The following is a 21,489-nucleotide window of genomic DNA, read 5'->3' on the forward strand; positions in this document are numbered from 1 at the left end:
AGACTCACTGGTCTATAATTTCCTGGGGTATTTCTACTCCCTTTCTTGAATAAGGAAACAACATCCACGACCCTCCAATCCTCTGGAACCTCTCCCAACCCCACTGATGATGCAAAGATCATCACTAGAGGCTCAGCAATCTCCTCCCTTGCCTCCCACAGTAGCCTGGGGTACATTTCATCCAGTCCCGGTGACTTATCCATATACATAATAGTCAAATTAAAGGAGTAGCGTAAAAGGTAGAAATAAAAAATTAGTGAGGTGGTGTTCATGGTTTTAATATCCATTCAGAAATCAGATGGCAGTGGGGAAGAAGCTGGTGGTGGTGATTATAAATCCAATTTGCCACAGGCTTGATTGTTGCCTGTGTCTTACCGTATACTGACATGTACTGGTTCACTTTCTGAGACAAAGAAGAAGAAAATGTAAACATTAGCTCTATATGTTACATGTACATCGAACGTACTGTGAACTGTGTTGTTTGGGTCAAACCAAATCAGTGAGGATTTTGCTGAGCAGCACACAAACTTCATTACATTTCCAGCACCAATATAGCATGTCCACAACTTACTAACCATAACCGTACATCTTTGGAATATGGGTGGAAATCCATGTGATCATGGAAGAATGCACAAACTGCTTACAGGCAGCAGAAGGAATGGAACGTCCATCTTACAGTTGGGGCTGATTAGTGTTAGGCTAATCGCTATGCTACCATGCTGGCCGCACTGAATGGATTTGTGAATGGAATTGAACAGTACATAACCAATAAACATTGTGGAAGGTCAGAAAATTGACAAAGCAGCTGAAAGTAGCTGGGTCTAGGAGTCTGCTCTGTAAGACTCCTATGACAATGCATTGGAAACTCTATAGAAATCTTCAACAACCACATTCATCTTCCTTTCTGTGAGACTCCATGCAGTGGAAAGTTTTCTTATAACTCCCATCTGGTTTCAGTTTTATCAGGGATTCTTGAAGACTCATTTAGTCAACTGCTGTCTTAATCTCAAGAGTAGTTATTCCAGTTTTCAATGTTTGTCCATATTTTGACCCAAGTAATAGTGGCATCAGTGGTTAAGTTGATTTGCTGGACAATATAAAGGTAGAATAACATCTGCATTCAAAGGTGTTAGTAGTCACTCCTGATAGAATGTAAAACTATGTGAGGAGGTAGTTCACTTTTGAAGACCATCTTTTAGGTAAGCTCTTCATCTTTAGAGTCACAAGTCAAGAAAGGTAACTTTGGGAGGGATCAAAATACAATATGTCTTTTCTGAGACATACTTCAGAGAAAATAAATATTTTAAAGATAGAAGAAAGGAAGAACAAGAAGAAGAAGAAAAATTGTCTTCAAGCCAAAAACTTTGAAATGGAAAATTGTATATGGCTTTTGGAACTTCAATTGAATAGATGTAATTGGCTTTGAAACCTGTCATTAGAAGCAACTAATTACAAAAGGATCCAATAATTAAACCATGAATCCGACTATAAAACAGCTTGAAAGATGATTTGGTTATCTTCATTATATTTCTGATTCTTAAATTGAATAAAATGCATTAGTATTCAAAAGTTGGCTGGCAGGCTGACAATGCTTTAGTATTTTAGTGTCGTATGCAAATGCCTGGAATTGTTCTCATCAGATTCCAACCAAGCATTTTTCTAAATTTTCACCATTGCCGTTTCTTTTTCATTTATATTATCTTTCATGTTTTTTCAATGAAAATGAAATGATGTTTAATTTGAAAATGCATTACCTTTAATACAGAATTATCATTTTATGGAGACAAATTCTTTCATGTGTATCTAAAATTTTACAAATACAATCTGGGCAGAAATTCTGTCAAAACATACATTAATTCCAATAACTAATCTTAATGAGTAAGACTATTTTGTACCTTGACAGAACATTATCATGTTCAAAATGTATTTCATTGCAACATGGTTTTGCTTAATTTTATGGTTGTGTTATAATGAGATCACTCAATTCTTGACTTGCTTTATTCCACATGACATTTAAGAGCTGCTCTATACTATATTGAATACAGTAATATCTATGAACACTGACAATGTCCCATTGAAAGTGCTAAAGCCCATGTATCATAACTAAACATTCCATTATCCTACCACCACCACCAAAACTGAATTAAATCTACTTGTGACTCTGAACTGATCTGCTTACAGTATGTGGAAAGTTGCCAAGTACTTCTTCTGTGGAAAAAGCTGTTCAAATCAAAGTTAAATACATTTTCAAGTGTATGGTCTAAATTAATAAAGAAAATAAATGAGAATTTCTATTTGAAAAGCATGAAGCCACAAGTCAATATTAGCCTGCTTTTACAGAATCAGAATCAGGTTTAATATCATTGACATACGTCATGAAATTTGTTAATTTTGCGGCAGCATTACAATGTAAAGCACGATAAACATAGAAAAAAGTGAATTACATGAAATATATATTAAATAGTTAAATAAGTTGTGCAAAAACAGAAATAAAAAGCAATGAAGTAGTGCTCATGTGTTCAATGCCCATTGAAATTAGGAGGTCGAGGGAAAGAAGCTGTTCCTGAATCTCTGAGTGTGTGCCTTCAGGCATCTGTACCTCCTTCCTGACAGTAACAATAAGAAGAGGACATGTCCTGGGTGGTGGGGGATCTTACTGATGGATGCCACCTTTCTGAGGCACCACTCCTTGAAGGTGTCTTGGATGCTACGGAGGCTAGTGCCCATGATGGAGCTGACTTACTTTGCAACTCTCTGCAACTTACTTCAATCTTGTTTAGTTGCCACCCCCCTCCTCCCCCATAGCAGACGATGATGCAGCCAGTCAGAATGATCTCCACAGTACCTCTGAAGAAATTTCGAGTGTTTTAGGTGTGTTACGAACCCCGTAACTGGGTCACTTACCAGCAAAGATAGAGAGGTCCGTTGAAGTCTGATGGTACTATTTTTAACAGTATTTATTGATAAAAATACACAAAAATAATATCAATGCAAACATACAGATAATATACGTTGTCAATACTAACTCTAAAAGTGCGGGTTTAATAATAATCAATAAGAAATAAGCTCTATCGTTGTCTAGGGGATAATGTATTGTCCGATGGAAATATAAAAGTCACTTTAGTTCATTCAGGCTGCAGCTTTTGGTTGGAGTCAAAAGAGGGATTTTTGAAACTTGCCAGCTTTTCCTTTTTATGATGTCGATCCTTCGAAATTTCATTGGTGGTGGTCTCTTCTTTAGCTAAACCGTCTTCCGTGGTAAGGGCCGCCAATTCTGAGGCAACTGGAAAAGGACGCACGCAGGCCCCCCACCGGCTGTCGCTATTAAACGCTGTCACGGGATTTCTAGCGTTTCTCCTGGTGCGTCTAAAGGGGTTGTTCCCCAGACCCTCTTTTATCCTTACTCATGGGGTCTCAGATGTCAATCAGGTTGGGATGATGCAATCCCTCAACCAGCCCACTCTGGTCATTCCCTGAGGGCTTCAATGAATAGTACAGTACTCAATACACAATTCCGTCTCCAAGAGACAATGGCCGGTATCCGTGGCTTTGTCTCGCTGAGGGCAGGACACACATTCCAAACCCTTGAGGATTCTCTTTCATTTCCTGGGTCCCCAGACCTGAATTAATAGCGATCTTGTGATTCTCAAAAAGGAGGGGGCTACTTTGTACCCTTCGGCCCCTCAGAGTTGTGGCACGTTCGTAACAGGTGACAAACCAAATCTCCTCAAACTCCTAATGAAATATAGCCATTGTCTTGCCTTATTTATAGCTGCATCAATATGTTGGGCCCAGGTTAGATCCTCAGAGATATTGACACCCAGGAACTTGGAACTTGAAATTGATCTCTCCCTCCACTTCTGATCCCTCTACAAGGATTGATTTGTGTTCCCTTGACTTACCCCTTCTGAAGACCACAATCAGTTCTTTGGTCTTGCTAACATTGTTGTTGCTACAACACCACTTAACGAGCTGGTATTTTTTTGTAATTTATTTTTTTATTGAAGTTCATCATCAAACAAACATTTCCATTAGATGTATTTCAGACATTGTACATATATATCATATAATCATATATATCACAAATCTACACAAAATATTTATCTGGGGTATACACTTATAGAAAAGAGTGGAAAGAAAAAACAAGCAAAAGGAAAGAACTATGTACAAGTAGGGAGTGATCTTTTTTTACAACAGATTCATTGATTTGTGAGAATAAAATCAGGCCTATGAGGCATTATGTAGTTAAGCCATTTTCCCAGTATGAATCAAACTGTTCCAGCTTATGGTTAACAGATGCTGTTATCTTCTCCATTTTGTAAATGTCCATTGTAATTTCCATCCATGTATTTAAAGTTGGGCTCTCCTGTGATAACCATTTCCTAGTAAGAGTCTTTTTTACCAGCCACCAACAATATATTCATTAAATATTTATCTCTTTTCAACCATTCTTGAGGTATATATCCAAAATATATGGTCTTACTCTCCAAGGGTATTTCACATTTAAAGATGTCTTGTAGGGCATTGTGTATCCCCATCATATCAATGGAAGTGTACCAGTTCACAGAAATGGAGGGAGTTTGGATGGAAAAACTTGATAAGATATTTTATTACACCCTCTCAGAAATCCCATTATGATAGTAACCTCCCTGCTTGCTGGAGAAATTGTGGAAATCAAAATGCAAATCATTATCATATTTTTTGGGACTGCCCTGTTAACGAGCTGGTATATGCCCTCTCGTCACCATCTGAGATTCTGCCAACAATGGTTGTATTATCCGCAAACTTATAGATGGTATTTGAGCTATCCCTAGCCATACAGTCATGGTTGTAGAGAGAGTAGAGCAGTGAGCAAGTTCTCTTCATTTTGAGCTATGCATCAGCAAAACCCAGCTGGATAAGTCCATGGGGATCTCCAATGTTAAACTGTAGTACAAAGTTCTGTCTGGCACAGGTGGCTTAATGCAGCCAAAAGCTTCTAAACATAGAAACGATGGGACTGAAATTCAGGTTGTTTTAAAGAGACATGAAAAATTACTGACAAGTAAAATAATAGAAAATAAAAATTGTTTTGAGAGGTGCCTTGATAGAGGTGTTTAAATTAATAAGACGCATTGATGGAATGGACAGCCAGCACCTTATCATGTATTAGCAGGAATGGCTGATACAAGAGAGAATAATTCTAAGGTGATTGGAGGAAAGGGTAGTAGAGATGTCAGAGGTAGTTTGTTTTTTTATACAGAGAGAGGTAGGTGCATGGAATATGCTGCCAGGTTGGTGATAGAGGCAGATATATTAGAGACATTAAAGAGATAGATACATAGATTTACAAAACTGGAGGGCTGTGTGGGAGTGAATCATTAGATTGATCTTGGAGTGGTTAAAAAGTTGGCACAATATCATGAGCTGAAGGACTTGTACTATGTTCTATTTTATTAACACAGCACGGTTTAATTAAAAGAAGGACAAGTTTGACTAAACCACATGATTGCTTTTCTTTTGAGAATGTAGCAAGGAGGTTTGATGACGGAAATACATTTGTTGACCACTATGTGGATTTTAGCAATGCTGTTGACAAGGCTGGTCAGAAAATAATATCTTATTAGATCCAACGCAAAGTGGCAGAAGCAAAGGGTTATGTTTGTTGGATTTTTGTGGAATGGAATGAAATGGTATGATGGACTGAACAACAATTACTGAAGGATCTTATCCTTAAAAGAAGGAATTAAAGCATATTGTGATGATACCAAAATTGCAGAAATTTGTTGCTAATGAGGAAGAAAGCTTGAGATAAAAGAACATTACAGTGGTCTGCTTAGTTGGCAAGAATCAGAATCAGGTTTAATATCACCAGTAAATGTCGTGAAATTTGTTGTTCTTGAGGCAGCAGTATAATGCAATACATAATTATAGAAAAAGTATGGTGAATTTTAGTAATTACGTAATAGTTAAATTAAATAAGTGGTACAAAGTAGAAATAAAAAAGTAGTGAAGTAGTGTTCATGGGTTCAATATCCATTCAGTAATCAGATGGCAGATGGGATGAAGCTGTTCCTGAATCATTGAGTGTGTGTCTTCAGACTTCTGTACCTCCTTCCTGATGGTAGCAATGAGAACAAGGCAAGGCCTGGGTGATGGGGTTCTTAATGATGGACATTGGCTTTTTGAGGCATCGCTCCTTAATATTATGAAGGCTGGTGCCCATGATGGAGCTAAGTTTACACCTCTCGGCAGCTTATTTCGATCCCATGCGGTAGCCTCTGCGCACCCCACCCCCATGCTCCCAGACACCAGACGGTGATGCAGCCAGTTAGAATGCTCTCCATGGTACATCTGTAGGAAATGACATTTAAAGTAGCAAATGGAATTTAATCCAGAGAATTAACAGATAATGCAATTAAGAAGATGTAATGAGACAAAGAGGATCTAATCCAGAGATCTGAGGTAGTGCATAAATATAGAAGTACGATGTTTTTGAGTGCTGTGAAAGAAGAAGAGAGTTTTAGCAAGTATATCCACAGATCCCTAAAGGTAGCAGAATAGCTCAAATACATTAGTGTAAATGTATATTCACTACGGAAAAGGATCTTGGCAATTGTAGGGATGACTTGTAGCGGATTGAAAAGCTTGAGCATATAGACATTAAGAAAGAGGATGTGCTGGAGCTTTTTGAAAGCATGAAGTTGGATAAATCTCCAGGACAGGATGAGATGTACCCCAGGCTACTGTGGGAGGTGAGGGAGGAGATTTCTGAGCCTCTTGCAATGATCTTTGCATCATCAATGGGGAAGGGAGAGGTTCCAGAGGATTGGAGGCATGGGATCCAAGGAGACATTGCTATGTGGATCCAGAACTGGCTTGCCCACAGATGGCAGAGAGGTTGTGGACAGGTCATATTCTCCATAGAGGTTGCTGACCAGTGATGTGTCTCAGGGATCTGCTCTGGGACCACTTCTCTTCATGATTTTTATAAATGACCTGGATGAGGAAGTGAGGGATGGATTAGTAAAGTTGCTGATTACACAAAGGTTGGGGTGTTGTGGATAGTGTGGAGGGCTGTCAGAGGATACAGCCAGACATTGATAGATGCAAAACTGGACTGAGAAGTGGCAGATGGAGTTCAACCCAGATAAGTGTGAGGTGGTTCATTTTTGGTAGATCAAATATGATGGCAAAATATAGTATTAATGGTAAGATTCTTGGCAGTGTGGAGGATCAGAGGGATCTTGGGGTCCGAGTACATAGGACACTCAAAGCTGCTGCACAGGTTGACTCTCTGGTTAAGAAGGCATTTGGTGCATTGGCCTTCATCAACCATAGGATTGAGTTTAAGAGCCGAGAGGTAATTTGCAGCTATTTAGGACCCTGGTGAGACCCCACTTGGAGTACCGGGGAGCATGCCTTATGAGAATAGGTTGAGTGAACTCGGCCTTTTCTCCTTGGAGCAATGGAGGATGAGAGGTGACCTGATAGAGGTGTATAATATGATGAGAGGCACTGATCATGCGAATAGTCAGTGGCTTTTTCCCAGGGCTGGAATGGCTAACACGCAAGGGCACAGTTTTAAGGTGCTTGGAAGTAGATACAAAGGAGATGTCAGGGGTAAGTTTTTTATACAGAGAGTGGTGAGTGTGTGGAATGTGCCACTGGCGATAGTGATGGAGGCGGATATGATAGGATCTTTTAAGAGACTCCTGGATAGGTACATGGAGCTTCAAAAAATAGAGGGCTACGGGTAACCCTAGGTAATTTCTAAAATAAGTACATGTTCGGCACAGCATTGTGGGCTGAAGGGCCTGTATTGTGCTGTAGGTTTTCTATGTTTCTCTATAAGGCATAGGATTTAGGATAAGGGAGGGTACTCACAGAATGCATGCAATGTTAGTTAGACCACACATTAAATATTATGTACAGTTCTGGTCACCTTATTAAAGGGAATATGCTATTACAATGGGTAGAATGTAAGGGAATCTATGAGGACTTCCCATCAGTGACAAAGTGCAAAAGCTTGAAAGCATGTACCCCACCGGTAATCAATGATAGTTTCTACTCCAGTGTTAGCAGTATCTTGAATGGATAACTCTTATGCTAAAGACGAATTCTTGATTGACTTTCTTTGCACTTTATTTATTTACCTGGACCTTATTTTGTAGCTGCTACACCATATTCTGCAGTGTTTTCTTCTCACTACTTCGATGTCCATGTAAACCAAAGTATTTTGGTGCACGTCACAATGTTCAGTCAATTCCAACAGCAAAGTAATTCCAATTCCATGCTATGAATTAAGAATTTCTGGTATCTCAATCCTATGTAGTTCATCCCATAGTCCGAGGTTATGCCCCGCACGTACAGTTAACCAGAGGAGTCAGTCTCTTTAGATTCAGACAGCTGAGACTTCAAATAAAGTTTCTCTTAAGTTTCATCGAGATCTCCTGTCATTTTACTAAACTCTCAGAACTCAACAGAAACGTCTGATTAATCATAATACTGGAAGCTGCTTCAGATGCTCTCCAATCACAGTATATTAAACTCTCAGAGATGCTGGATGAAAGAAAATAACCAAGAATAATTAACAGCTGGCAAATGTATATCCATACTGATTGTATCTTGGCAACTGTAACCAAGCATAGTAGCAGATCAAGGAACATCGATGGGTCAGTAACTGTGGGGAAACAGGAATTCTGGGAGAACAATTACACAGATTTCTCCTAGCTGCAATCCATTAGAAAATTTTGGAATCGATCTTTTGTAGTGGTTTTGTCCAATAAAGTATTCATCAATAAATTTCAAAATGTAATGATTTAGACCAGGTGTAACAGCAAATTTCAGCTCATTTTCAATCAAGAATGAGTGCTAATAAGATAGTGAGAGGGTTGCAAATCTCTTCATTTGTCAAATGTTTGGCATTGATTGCCATGACTTTTTAAAAATCCTGGTACTTTAAAACTACTACCAAAATACAATGGTGCTGTGTGCATATATCTACTGATGCCTCTGGACATATCTTCAGTGATGTTCCTGGAATTATCGGGTGTTTAGGGTCTTTCAACATCATACACCCTTCTCCAGATGACCCAGCCGGGGCTGATCAGACCCCGGCTTGTGTCCAGGTGGCTAGCTACGCATGACTCCATGGTTCCCCTCTCTTGAGCCACAGCCACCTTGAGGCCCTCTCTGCCGCATCGGTGGTACTGTGGATGGCTTTCCTCTTCCTCTCTCCCTCGATGACCAAATTGCTGAGGGCTCTGGCTAAGGAACAGGCTGTGAATCCCTTACAACCAACTTCCACCGGGAGACACCTCGCTCTCCATCCAGCCTGCTGACAGTTGCTGACCAGTCCTGCTTACTTGGAGAGCTTCCTTTCAAAGGCCTCTTCCAAGCGATCTTCCCATGGGACTGTCAGCTCCAGCAGCACCACTTGCTTATTAAACTCAGACACAAGGACAATGTCTGGTCGCAGGGGGGTGGCTGCGATATGGTTGGGGAACTTCAGCTGCCTTTAGAGGTCTACCAACAGCTGCCAGTCTCATGCAGAGGTCAGGATGCCTGCAGATGTTCTTTTGGCGGGTATTGGCTGCTCCCCAGCTCTCGCATTAGGGTTAGGGTTTTCATAGCAGATACAGTTAAAAAGAAATTCCTTATGTTCAAAAGATTTTAATATATTATACAAGTGTTTTTCATGTAAGTGCTTTGTTATAAGGGAAACTAGTCATTTTTACAGAAGTGCTTCTGCTTCAGGATATCAGAACAAACTATATTGAATTCTTTGACTGCTTTGTTTCTCTGTTTGGGTAGTGCAGTGGTGTAGTCAGGTGAGTTGTTGTCTCACATCTCTAGTGACTTGGGTTTAATCCTGACTTCTGGTGCTGTTGCATAGAATTTTTATGTTCTCCCTGTAACCAAGTGGGTTTCTTTTAAGCTGCTAAGGTTTCCTATCACATCCTCAGACTGAAGGATTAATTGGTCACTATAAATTGCCCCTTGTGTGTCGGAGAGTGGTAGAATCTGGGCGGAAATTGAGGGGAATGCAAGGAGAATAAAATGGGATTTCGGTAGGATTAGTGTCAGTTGGCAAGCTCAGAGAGCTGAAGGGTCTTTTCTGTGCTATGACTCTGATATGAATTCTGTATAACAAATTGATGGAGGAATTACTGTTATATAAAAAATTTAAAGATCAAGTGCAAGTGGAGGACATCCATTTAAAGCGAGTGGACTTCTCAGAGGTAAGTATTCTATACAAAGAGCAGTGGGTGCCTGAAGCACACTGCCTGGACTCGTGGTGGAGGCTGATACAATAGAGACATTTAAGAGACCTTTATAGAGGCATATGGATGTAAGATAAATGGAGATAATGTCCTGTGTAGAAGGGAAGGGATAGATCAAATCGTGGAGTACAGAACATAATGGGATGAAGGGCCTGTGCTGTGCGGTATTATTCTATGCTCTAACATATGCATACTTCATTATAAGTCTTGCCTGAAGATTGGATTGGGCAGCATCGGATTTATGTGTGCCACAGAATGCCTTTTCAATGAAATAAAAATCAATATTCAGAATTTTATCAAACTGCACAAAATAACTAATTATAAACTTGTATTTAAAGAAATTTGTAAAAATGCTATTCTCTTTTTCAGTTCCTCTTTCTCTGTTGTGTCTGTTCTCAGGATAATGCTCTCCATTCCAGAACATCTGAGATATTGCAAAGAATGGGATTTCCCTTTCTTTACCATTATGCTGCTCTCACCCACATCTCCTCTAATTTCTGCACATCTGCCTTCACCCACTTTCCCACTGTCATAGGGATAGCATTCCCATTGCCCTTACTTACCGCGCAATGGGCCTCCATATCCAGCACACCATTCTCCATAACTTCCACCATCCTCAATAGGATTCAATTAAACACATTTTTCCCTCCCCCCCCCCCCCCCCAGCCACTATCTGCCTTCCATAGGGATTGATCTCTATGTGACTCTCTTTTCCACTATTCTTCCTGGCACTTATCGCTGCAAGTGGAACTAATGCTACATCTGACCCTTCACCTCATCCCTCATCACCATCCAAGACCCCAAACAATCCTTCCAGGTGGGACGACATTTCACCTGCAAACCTGACAGGTCATCTTCTGTATCAGGTGATCCTAATGCAACCTCCTCTACATCAGTGAGACCCAACTTAGATTGGGGGAATCGCTTCATCGAGCACCTTTGCTCCACCCACCACAGAAAGCGGGACTTCCTGGTGGCCACCCATTTCAATTTGATTTCCCATTCTCATTCCATCATGTCGGTCCATGACCTATTCTGTCACAACGAGACCGCTCTCCAGCTGAAGCAGCAACATCTCATATTCCATCTGGGTATTCTTCAACCTGACAGCATGAACATCGATTTCTCTAACTTGCAAGCATTTCTCTCTTTATCCTTTCCCCATTCTAGCTCCCCTCTTGCTCCTACTTTTCTCCTCACCTGCCTATTATCTCTCTCTGTTATCCCTCCTCCTTCTCTTTCCCTCATGGTTCATTCTCCTCTCCTGTTAAATTCCTCCTTTTTCAGCCCTTTACTCCTTCCACCTATCTTCTTCCAGCTTCCTACCTTCTTCTCTCTTCCTTTCCAGTCCAGATGAAGGATCTAGGCCCAAAACATCAATTATTTAATTTTCACCGTAGATACTGCCTGACCTGCTGTGTTCCTCCAGTATTTTGTGTGTAACTAATTTTCGTTTTGATTCTTCTATTTGTCTGAAGTGCAGGTGAATCATTTTGAAATAAACTCAAATCAGATATCTTGAAAAAGTAATCACAGTATTAGATTAGCCTTGCGTTAAAGAAATGATTTTTGTTTTTCATTCAAAGAAGTATTATTACTTAACTTGTGCAGGTAACAGGTGGTTGTTATGGAGATGAAAGAAAACTGATGGAATCAGACAAACAGACAGACATACTTTATTGATCCCGAGGGAAATTGGGTTTCGTTACAGTCGCACCAACCAAGAATAGTGTAGAAATATAGCAATATAAAACCATAAATAATTAAATAATAATAGGTAAATTATGCCAAGTGGAAATAAGTCCAGGACCAGCCTATTGGCTCAGGGTGTCTGACACTCTGAGGGAGGAGTTGTAAAGTTTGATGGCCACAGGCAGGAATGACTTCCTATGACGCTCAGTGTTGCATCTCGGTGGAATGAGTCTCTGGCTGAATGTACTCCTGTGCCTAACCAGTACATTATGGAGCGGATGGGAGGCATTGTCCAAGATGGCATGCAACTTGGACAGCATCCTCTTTTCAGACACCACCGTCGGAGAGTCCAGTTCCACCCCCACAACATCACTGGCCTTGCGAATGAGTTTGTTGATTCTGTTGGTGTCTGCTACCCTCAGCCTGCTGCCCCAGCACACAACAGCAAACATAATAGCACTGGCCACCACAGACTCGTAGAACATCCTCAGCATCGTCTGGCAGATGTTAAAGAACCTCAGTCTCCTCAGGAAGTAGAGACGGCTCTGACCCTTCTTGTAGACAGCCTTCAGTGTTCTTTGACCAGTCCAGTTTATTGTCAATTTGTATTCCCAGGTATTTGTAATCTTCCATCATCACAGGGATTTGTGGTGCAGGAGGGGCAATGCAGGAATGCAGTGGAGTGTAGGTGTCTAGATGAAAATATCCACCCCAAACCCCTCTCTTGCAACCCCAGACACATGGACTGGAAAAGTTAAACACTGTGCCACAAGTAGCCTCAAGTGCTGATCAAGGAGCCGATGATATGAAAGTGTCAATCTTCCGTTTCCTGCTTGAGGCTAATAGCAATTACATTTTTAATGCATTAAAATGACTAAGGAGGAATTATAATATTAAAACAATGTCCTAGAAAGAACACTTTAAATTATGCATAATCATTACTCTCAGTACAATATACTTTTTATTGAGTGTTAGCAATAAAGGTGGTAGATTAAGGACTTTAGATTCAACTTCTACGGCAAATAATTATACGTGTGAAATGCAATAGCAAAGTGGCATCCATCTTAGAATGAATCAACGGCTGGGTCCAATTTCCTCAAGGTTGGGATGTCATCATCAAATGGATACAAATATTTTGTTTGTGTGTGTGTGATTCATGCATAGCAGATCGGTACAGGGTTTCTGTACTTTTCATTAATATATACACGATTTATGTTGTACTTAGTCCATTCATGCAGAAGCAGATTTTTGACAACATTGGTGAAGTCTGCTTTAGCCCAAGTTGAAAGAGAGCAGCTGGTCAGGTGCCAAGGCAGTTCCTTGGCTTCAAATTTACTTGTCTCTCGATGGACCAAATACCAAATATACCATTACACTAATCCCAAACAAAAAAGGAATACTCAGCCTTTTCCTAAGTTTAAGGATCTCGCCTGACCATTTTCAAACTGCTGATCTGCTCTTCCCGTTTATTATTACCAGCATTTCCCATTTATTGACCTGGTAATCCAGCCACGAACTCATCTCCCAAGCACTTGATCACTGTTCTTACCCTCAATAATTCCAAATAGTTGACTCTAGTTCTGTAAACTTTATCTATCAACTGGCTCTGCTCCCAAATTCTTTGAAACACAGCCCTTCCCTATATGCCCTGGTCTCTGCCCTCAGTTAATATCCGTTCTTGCACGCAGCTCCATTGGCTTCATAGACAGGTTTTCAGGCTGCTGAAAATACCAACACACTCAATACTATGCAACACACACAAAAAATGCTGCAGGAACTCAACATGTCAGACAGCATCTATGGAAATGAATAAACAGTCGATGTTTTGGGCTGAGACCCTTCTTGAGGAAGGAGGATAACTAGAAGGTGATAGGTGAAGTCAAGTGGGTTGGAAAGATAAAGGGCTGGAGAGGAAGGAATCTGATGGGAGAGGAGAGTGGACCATAGGAGAAATGGAAGGAGGAAAGACAATGTTATTTTGTTAAGGCATTTTTCTCTTATTATCCTCATTAGATGCACATCTGTTATTCTACAACTTCTCACACAACTCTGCTGAATTTGGAATTCTCTATAAATTGTAGTAGCGGAAAGATTAGCTAATAGCTATCAATTTTTGTTTTTTTTTCCTGATCATAAATTCAAGGCACATTCAGTTTTTCCTCTACACTTGGATTTTAATTGTTTCAGTTTTTGATTGACAAACTCTCAGAATGTAAACATCAATATAATTAAATAATTTTATTGAATATAGTGTGCTGGGTCTACTTACTTTTCTCCCCTTCTAGGCATGCAACTTATTTAAAAATTTTATTCTAATTAGATGAGAAAAGATGCCCTTTTTTATTATGTAATGTAGTGCAGATTACAATTTTGCATTTCATTCCCTTATGTTGCTAACTTCCTGCTTATAATTTTTTGGCGGGCTTTTTCCAGTACTACATCAGTGCCTTACTGATCATGAAGCATGTGGGCTTAAACATGATCTGTGCTGAGAGTTACAAAGCATACTGTAGGTAGTTGTGGAACATCTAGAAGTAAGCTGTTCATGATTCTTCACCTCTGCTTTATTACTATAAAAATTCTGCTTAGTCACTGTCTTAATAATCAAAATCAAGTTTACCACTGACGTGTCATGAAATTTTAATCATAAAGGTGCTGAAAATCCAGAGTAACATAAAAATGCGGGAGGAATTCAGCAGGTCAGGCAGCATCTATTGAGGGGAATAAACAGTCAAACGTTCAGGCCAAGATGCTGATGAAAAACGTTTGATGGCTCTGGGCCTGTATTCGCTAGAATTCAGAAGAATGAGGGGTGACCTCATTGAGACCTATTGAATGGTGAAAGACCTTGATAGAGTTGTTGTGGAGAGGATGTTTCCTATGGTGGGAAAGTCTAAGACCAGAGGCCACAGCCTCAGAATAGAGGGGAGTCCTTTTAGGATGGAGATGAGGAGGAATTTCTTTAACCAGAGAGTGGTGGATCTGCGGAATTCTTTGCCATAGGCAGCTGCAGAGGCCAAGTCTTTATGTTTTCTTAAAGCAGTGCTTAACAGATTCTTGATTGGTCAAGAATACATAGAGGAATATGGGGAGAAGTCAGGACATTGGGGCTGAGAGGAAAATTGGATCAGCTATGTTAATCCAGAGTAAACTTGATGGGCCAAGTGACCTAATTCTTCTCCATTATCTCATCGTCTTATGATGTGCTGATGATGGGTTTCAGCGCAAGTCATTAACTGTTTATTCCCCTGCATAGATGCTGCCTTACCCACTGAGTTCCTCCAGTATTTTGTGTGCTGTCATGAAACTTGTTTTGCAGCTGCAGTACAATGAATGACACAAAAATAACAATAAGTTACAACCATAAACAAATCGTGCAAATTGCAATTAATAGAAGTGTTGGTGGACCATTCAGAAATCTGAATGGGATAGTAAAAAGCTGCTCCTAAAACATGGATGAGAATTTTCATGCTGCTCTACTTCTCCCTGATGGTAATAATGCAAATGGGGCATGTTCTGGATGGTGAGGGTCTTTAATGATGAAAACACCTTTCAGGCAATGCCTCTCAAAGATGTCCTCAGCGGTGAGGAGGCTTGTGCTTGTGATGGAACTGGCTGAATCTATAACCTGCTACAGCCTCTTGAGGGTCTGTGCATTGTCAGAATGTACAACTAGTCAGAGTGTTCTCCACCTTACATCTGTTGAAATTTCCTGGAGTCTTTGGTGACATAAAAAATCTCCTCAATCTCCTAACAAAGCAGAGCTGCTGTTGCATCTTCTTTGTGGTTACATTAATGTGCTGGAGCATAATAGATCCTCTAAGGTATTGATGCCCAGAAACTTGAAGTTCTTTAAATCATTACAATGTGGCAATTAATATTTTTTCTGAAAACACGAAAACTGATTTTGGAAACAATTTTGGTAGCTACAGAAATTTGTTAGTTATTTTCTGTTCTTTGTACTATGGCTACAGATGGTGCTCATTCAAAGGCAGACTTGCGATGGTGCTGAATGACATTCCAGTTTATGGTTAACGTTTTATTTTTGTACATTTATTAACTGATTATGAAAAATATTAGCAAGATAATGACCCTATGCCACTTTGAGTGATTTCAAAAGTAGATCAAATTTTCACAGTGATGTTTAAAATGCTGCATTAAATACAAACTTACAGTGTTGTCAGTATTACTAAATAACAGCATGGCCATAAACAGTTTTTTTTCTGCATTACAATACCATCTTCTGAAACAGAAATGCACAATTTATGAAAAAGAACATGATTGCTTCAACTTGAAGAAATTTGTCCTTCCTTTTTGCTTCTCCTTCTTCCTCTTGTAAAGAAAATTTGCCCTATAAAAATCCTTATTTATAAGTGACTCATTTGGTACACAATTGGTGGAACCAGTTTAGTGAAGGACATCTGTTATTGGGATAGATGCTAGAAAAGTAATTAGCTATCCCAATTAAATTTTGTCTCACACATGTACCTGAAATAATACCAGCTGTGCAGGCACATGGTTGATCTAATTAGTGCTTTCTCAATTCACAGTAGAAGCTAGTTACTCAAACTGTCATAACTATTTCTGGAATGGTTCACCTTTTAGTGTAACAATGAATATTTTACTTGTCTGCTTATGAGCATTTGTACTTGTTTCAAAGCATTTTAAATTGAGAGTGTTGCGTATTTAATATTTCAGTAATATTTGAATAATCTTATATACAGTATATGTTGCTTTATTAAGCACTCTTGTTTGTTTAAATAAGTCATTACATCTTAAACTGTATGTATAAAATCATGAATTGCATACTTTATAGTGCCACCACATGATACATGTGTACCTCGCTTAAAGAACAATCTAAGACTCACATTTCAGACTCCTGTCTTCCTTTCAATCGCTTCAATGTCTTGAAGTTACAAAACATAACATTGGCAAAGAGGTGGTTTTAAAATGAACCCAAGACAGCTATTGACGTATTGAAGCGTAGCGAGATGTTTGAACTAAAAAAAAGGCGGTGATGAACGGCGAGTAAAAAAAGCAGTGCAGCGTAGCATGCTCAGAGACAGACAACTTATAAAATAGGTAGAAAAAATGGTTCATAAACAATGATACAGTGTAATAACTATCATATAAAAAAGCTGAAATGGCTGGCTACATCAAAAGGATTGATGTGTTTGATTACATAACTGATAATTGGATTTTATATAATGAATAGATTGAATAGTATTTTGAAGCAAAGGGAATAGCTAATGAGATCTGAGTACCAATTTTGCTAAGTGTATTGGGTTTAAAGGCATACAGTTTGCTTAGAAGTCTGACTGCTCCAACCAAACCAGCAGAAATGAGCTTTGCGGATATTACCAAAGTAATGCAGGAACATTTAGAGCTGAATCCATTTCTGATTGCAGAATGATTTAGGTTTCATAAGCAGAATTGAAAAGAAGAGTCCACTTCAGCGTACATGGCTGAATTGAAGAGATTAACTTATCATTATCAGTTTGGTGATAGTCTTAATGTTGCAATGAGAGATCATTTCATTTGTGGAATCTTACAAGAAAGCATTCAAAAATGGTTCCAACTAAAGCACAGCTTATATTTTAAAGAGCAGTTGAAATTGTTGCATCAATGGAAATAACAAACAGAGATGGAATTGAATTGCAGTCAAATGAAAGTGAGCATGGACAAAATTGCAGTGTCAAAATAGCAACTGGCCAGGCCGAACAAATTGTGTTATCGTTGTGGCAGGGACTCACATGCACCAAACAAATATAGGTTTAAAGGTGAAATTTGCAGAAAATGCAACAATGTAGGACACATACAAAGAGCAAGTCAGGTAGAACAACTACATAGGGAAGAAGGAAAACTAAAAAGTCAACTTACAGTTTCAAAAAAAAAATGTGCATGCTGTTGATGAAAAATCTGATCTTCACAACAGTGACACAGGACTGTGTAGCCTTAAGATTTACAGTATGAAAACTAATAATATACTGTACAAGCAATATGGCTTACACCAGGAGTAAATGGCAAATTAATTAAAATGGAATTGGACACAGGTTCAGCTGTTTCAGTCATTCCACAAAACGAGTTTGAATGCATTTCAAAGACACTAAATTGAAGCCTGCAGATATCATACTAAGAACTTACACTGGAGAAAAGATAATTTCTGTGGGAATGACATTTGTAACACTGAAGTACACAACCAACAAACCACATTGAGCTTGCATGTGGTAAAAACGGGAAGACCAGGATTACGAGGGTGTGATTGGCTGAAACAACCACAGCCTGATTGGAGATTCATCCACCATATTTTCTACAATAAAGTCAACTGGAAGCAAATTATAAAAAGGTATTGGATGATGCCACAGCTGTCTCCATGCTGCACACCATGAACCATTGCCCAACAGAGAGCAAACAGGTTTTGGTGCCAGAATCTGTTGGAAAGCATGATATACTGCTCAGAAGAATCATGAACGTGATGAAAGCAGTAGTCTGTTCAAGGCAACATATCTAAGAAAGTCTCTGGTATGTTAATCATGCAGCTAGTTGTGAAAAGTGGCTATGTTTTAAGCAGGAAAAGTGTAGGATTTAGGATAAATTGGAATGGTAATGGGAGTTGGAATTAAAATTTTTGGCCACCGAGAAGCCCCACTTGTGGCAAATGGAGTGGAGATGCTCAACAACGTGGTCCCCCAGTCGGCGGGTGGTGTGGAGATGCTTGATGAAGTGGTCCCCCAATAGGTGGAGGAGTAACACCTTATATTCCATCTGGGTACCCTCCAACCTGAGGGCATAAATATTGATTTTTCCTTCTGGTAAACAAATTTTCTACACCCTTCCTCTATTTCCCACTTTGACCTCTTACTTCTTCTCATCTGTCTATTACTTCCCTGTGGTCCCTCCTCATTCCCTTTCTCCTATGGTCCACTCTCCTCTCCTATCAAATTCCTTCTTATTCAGCTTTGACCTTTTCCACACACCCAGCTTCACCTATCATCTTGCAGCTACTCCCTCTCGCCTCCTTCCTCACTTTTTATTCTGGTAATTTCCCCCTTCCTTCTCAGTCCTGAAGAAGGGTCTCAGCCCAAAATGTTGACTATCTATTCATTTTATAGATGTTACTTGACCTGCTGAGTTCCTCCAGAATTTTGTGTGTGCTGTGTATATAGTTGAGATGCATTCTATTTTGAGTTGGAGCTTATAGCTTGGTAGGGAGGAGTGTTGTGTGCTTAATGTTTCCGTAATATTTGAATACTCTTGTGTATATATTACTGGATTAAGCATTCTTGTTTGTTTAAATAGGTCATTCTGGGTTTTACATATAAATATGTGAATTGCCTACATCATCATGCTACCACACGATATGTGTACACCTCGCTTAAGGTAAAGAATGAAGTAAGACTCACATTTCGGTCTCCTGTGTCTTCCTTTGAATTAGCTTAACACTTAACATGTTACAAAACGTAGCAGAGAGGATAGGGTCCATTCTTGTCTTTGCATCTGTTAAAGAGGAAAGAAATAAAGCTTAGTAAACATTTTGTGAATTTGTAAAATAAAAATGAAATTATTAATCCCAGTTGAGTAAATTTAACATTAACAATTTTAACTCCTTTGAACCTTGTTTAGCTAGAAAGTCATTAATACCTGTTTAATGCCAAAGAAGTGCATGGATACCTATCTCTTTTTAGTCATTTATTATTTGAGCATGGGTGAAATAGCACTGATTCCTCCTCCAAGTAATCAACTTACTTTGCATATATTTGGATGTTTTTCATGGTGGTGATTAGAAACTCATTTAGGATAACAGAGTGGAAACAAGGTTAGATACCTAACAGCCTAAATCATAATCACTCACAGACAAAAAAAGGAAAATATTAATTGCATGAATGCATAATAGATCATTAAAGAACTGGAAAACCATAACTCAGAACACTGCTTAACTTGCAGAAGAAAGACAGGGATACAACTGCTTTAGAGCAGCAGTTCCCTCTGTTAATAACAGGTATCTGTGTCATAAAAAAGGTTGAGAACCCCCTGCTTTAGAGTAAATTTAGGACTGTAAGCAGTCCTTTTCTGATTTCTATGTTTAGAGTAGACTAGGTAGAAGAAGAAGGTTTTGTACATTTAAACATATGGCTGACAACTCTCTTAAGATGATATTAAAATTTCTGAATCATAATTGGAACTTAGGCCATCTTCCCTCCTCATGGAAAGTGGCAATAGTAGTGCCTATTCTAAAACCTGGAAACCCCCCATCAGATCCTTCTAGTTATAGACCAATATCATTGATGTCCCATTTGTGTAAACTTATGGAACGTATGGTAATAGAATGGTTGCGTTATATTTTGAAAAAAAGAGGTGATACAGCATTTTATCGGAGCGGATTTCGGAAAGGTAGCATGACATTAGATTCAGTTTTATGTCTGGAAGATGATATTAGGAAAGCACAGGTAAATAATGTTGTAATAGCAGTATTTTTTGATATACAGAAAGCATATGATATGTTTTGGAGGGTGGGTCTTTTGATTAAATTATGGAAATTAGAAGTGGGAGGAAGGCTATATAATTTTGTCTGAGCTCCTTATTTGGATGATCTGTGCAGGTAAGGATAGGAAAGATATTTTCTGGCTTCTATGAGATAGAGAATTGGACTCCACAAGGCAGTCTTTACAGCCTTATATTGTTTAATGTTCTGATTAATGATATTTTCTCTGAGATAGGCACTGGGGTGGGTAAATCACTTCTTGCAGATGATGGAGAATTATGTATCAGAGGAAAAAAATTCAATTTAACTGTATATAGGATGCAATTAGTAATTCATAAGATTGAACAGTGGGCATACGGGGGGGGGGGGGGTTAGCTTTCAGTAGCTAAAACACAAGTTATATGTTTTACAAAGAGGATCGATTGACCTGCACTTAATTTGAAATTGTGTAGTTAAACTCCTGAAGAAGTGTCAGTGGTAAGATTTCTTGGCATATGGCTGGATAATAAACTGACATGGAAGCACTATATCAGTAAGATAATTGACAAATGTAGAGGGGTGTTAAGTATCCTTAGGTGGGTATTCTTGGGGTACTACACAAAAATCTCTGTTGACTTTATATATTTGTTTAATTAGATCAGTAGTTGATTATAGCTGTGCGGCTTATGGAACAGCTTCATCTTCAAGTTTAAAATGTTTGTATGTGATACAAGCTCAGGCTTTAAGAATGTGTTGTGGTGCAGTAAGGTCACCTCCTGTTTCAGCTTTACAATTACCCTTCCAGTTGCGGAGGATGAAGTTATTATTAACATACTGGGTTAACTTGACGGGGCAGAGGAATGATCACCCGGTTAAGAGTGTGTTGGAAGACTGGTGGGATCATCACAAGAAGAGTGTTTTTAGTGTTGGGTGGCTGAGTTCTCATCACGCAGGGAATCTGGGTTTGTTGGATTATGTGATTTGTCCCACCATAGCTTTTTCAGTAACCCCACCATGGTTTTTTCCAATGGCTTTAGTTGAGCTTCGGTCGCATGATTTAATGAAACCAGG

At 39.2% G+C, this 21,489-nt stretch overlaps 1 protein-coding gene and 1 long non-coding RNA gene across 7 annotated transcripts in view; one reads left to right on the forward strand and one right to left on the reverse strand.

Annotated features, from left to right (window-relative positions):
* c23h10orf90 (chromosome 23 C10orf90 homolog) overlaps window positions 1-21,489 on the forward strand; it is a 198,192-nt gene that overhangs the window by 80,610 nt on the left and 96,093 nt on the right. The gene's annotated exons all lie outside the window — the stretch shown is intronic.
* The window catches only part of LOC140715421 (uncharacterized), a 123,964-nt gene that overhangs the window by 3,380 nt on the left and 99,095 nt on the right, over window positions 1-21,489 (reverse strand). Inside the window, exons 4-5 of one of the 3 annotated variants that reach the window (XR_012096132.1) lie at window positions 19,361-19,454; window positions 6,231-6,333 (exon numbers count right to left, since the gene is read on the reverse strand). This is a non-coding gene — a long non-coding RNA (uncharacterized lncRNA). Of the gene's footprint in view, window positions 1-6,230; window positions 6,334-12,430; window positions 12,797-19,360; window positions 19,455-21,489 lie in introns of those variants that run through there. The other 2 variants (XR_012096133.1, XR_012096131.1) reach the window with 2 other exon arrangements.

The sequence above is a fragment of the Hemitrygon akajei genome, chromosome 23, assembly GCF_048418815.1.
Source record: "Hemitrygon akajei chromosome 23, sHemAka1.3, whole genome shotgun sequence".
In the NCBI taxonomy this organism is placed as follows: domain Eukaryota; kingdom Metazoa; phylum Chordata; class Chondrichthyes; order Myliobatiformes; family Dasyatidae; genus Hemitrygon; species Hemitrygon akajei.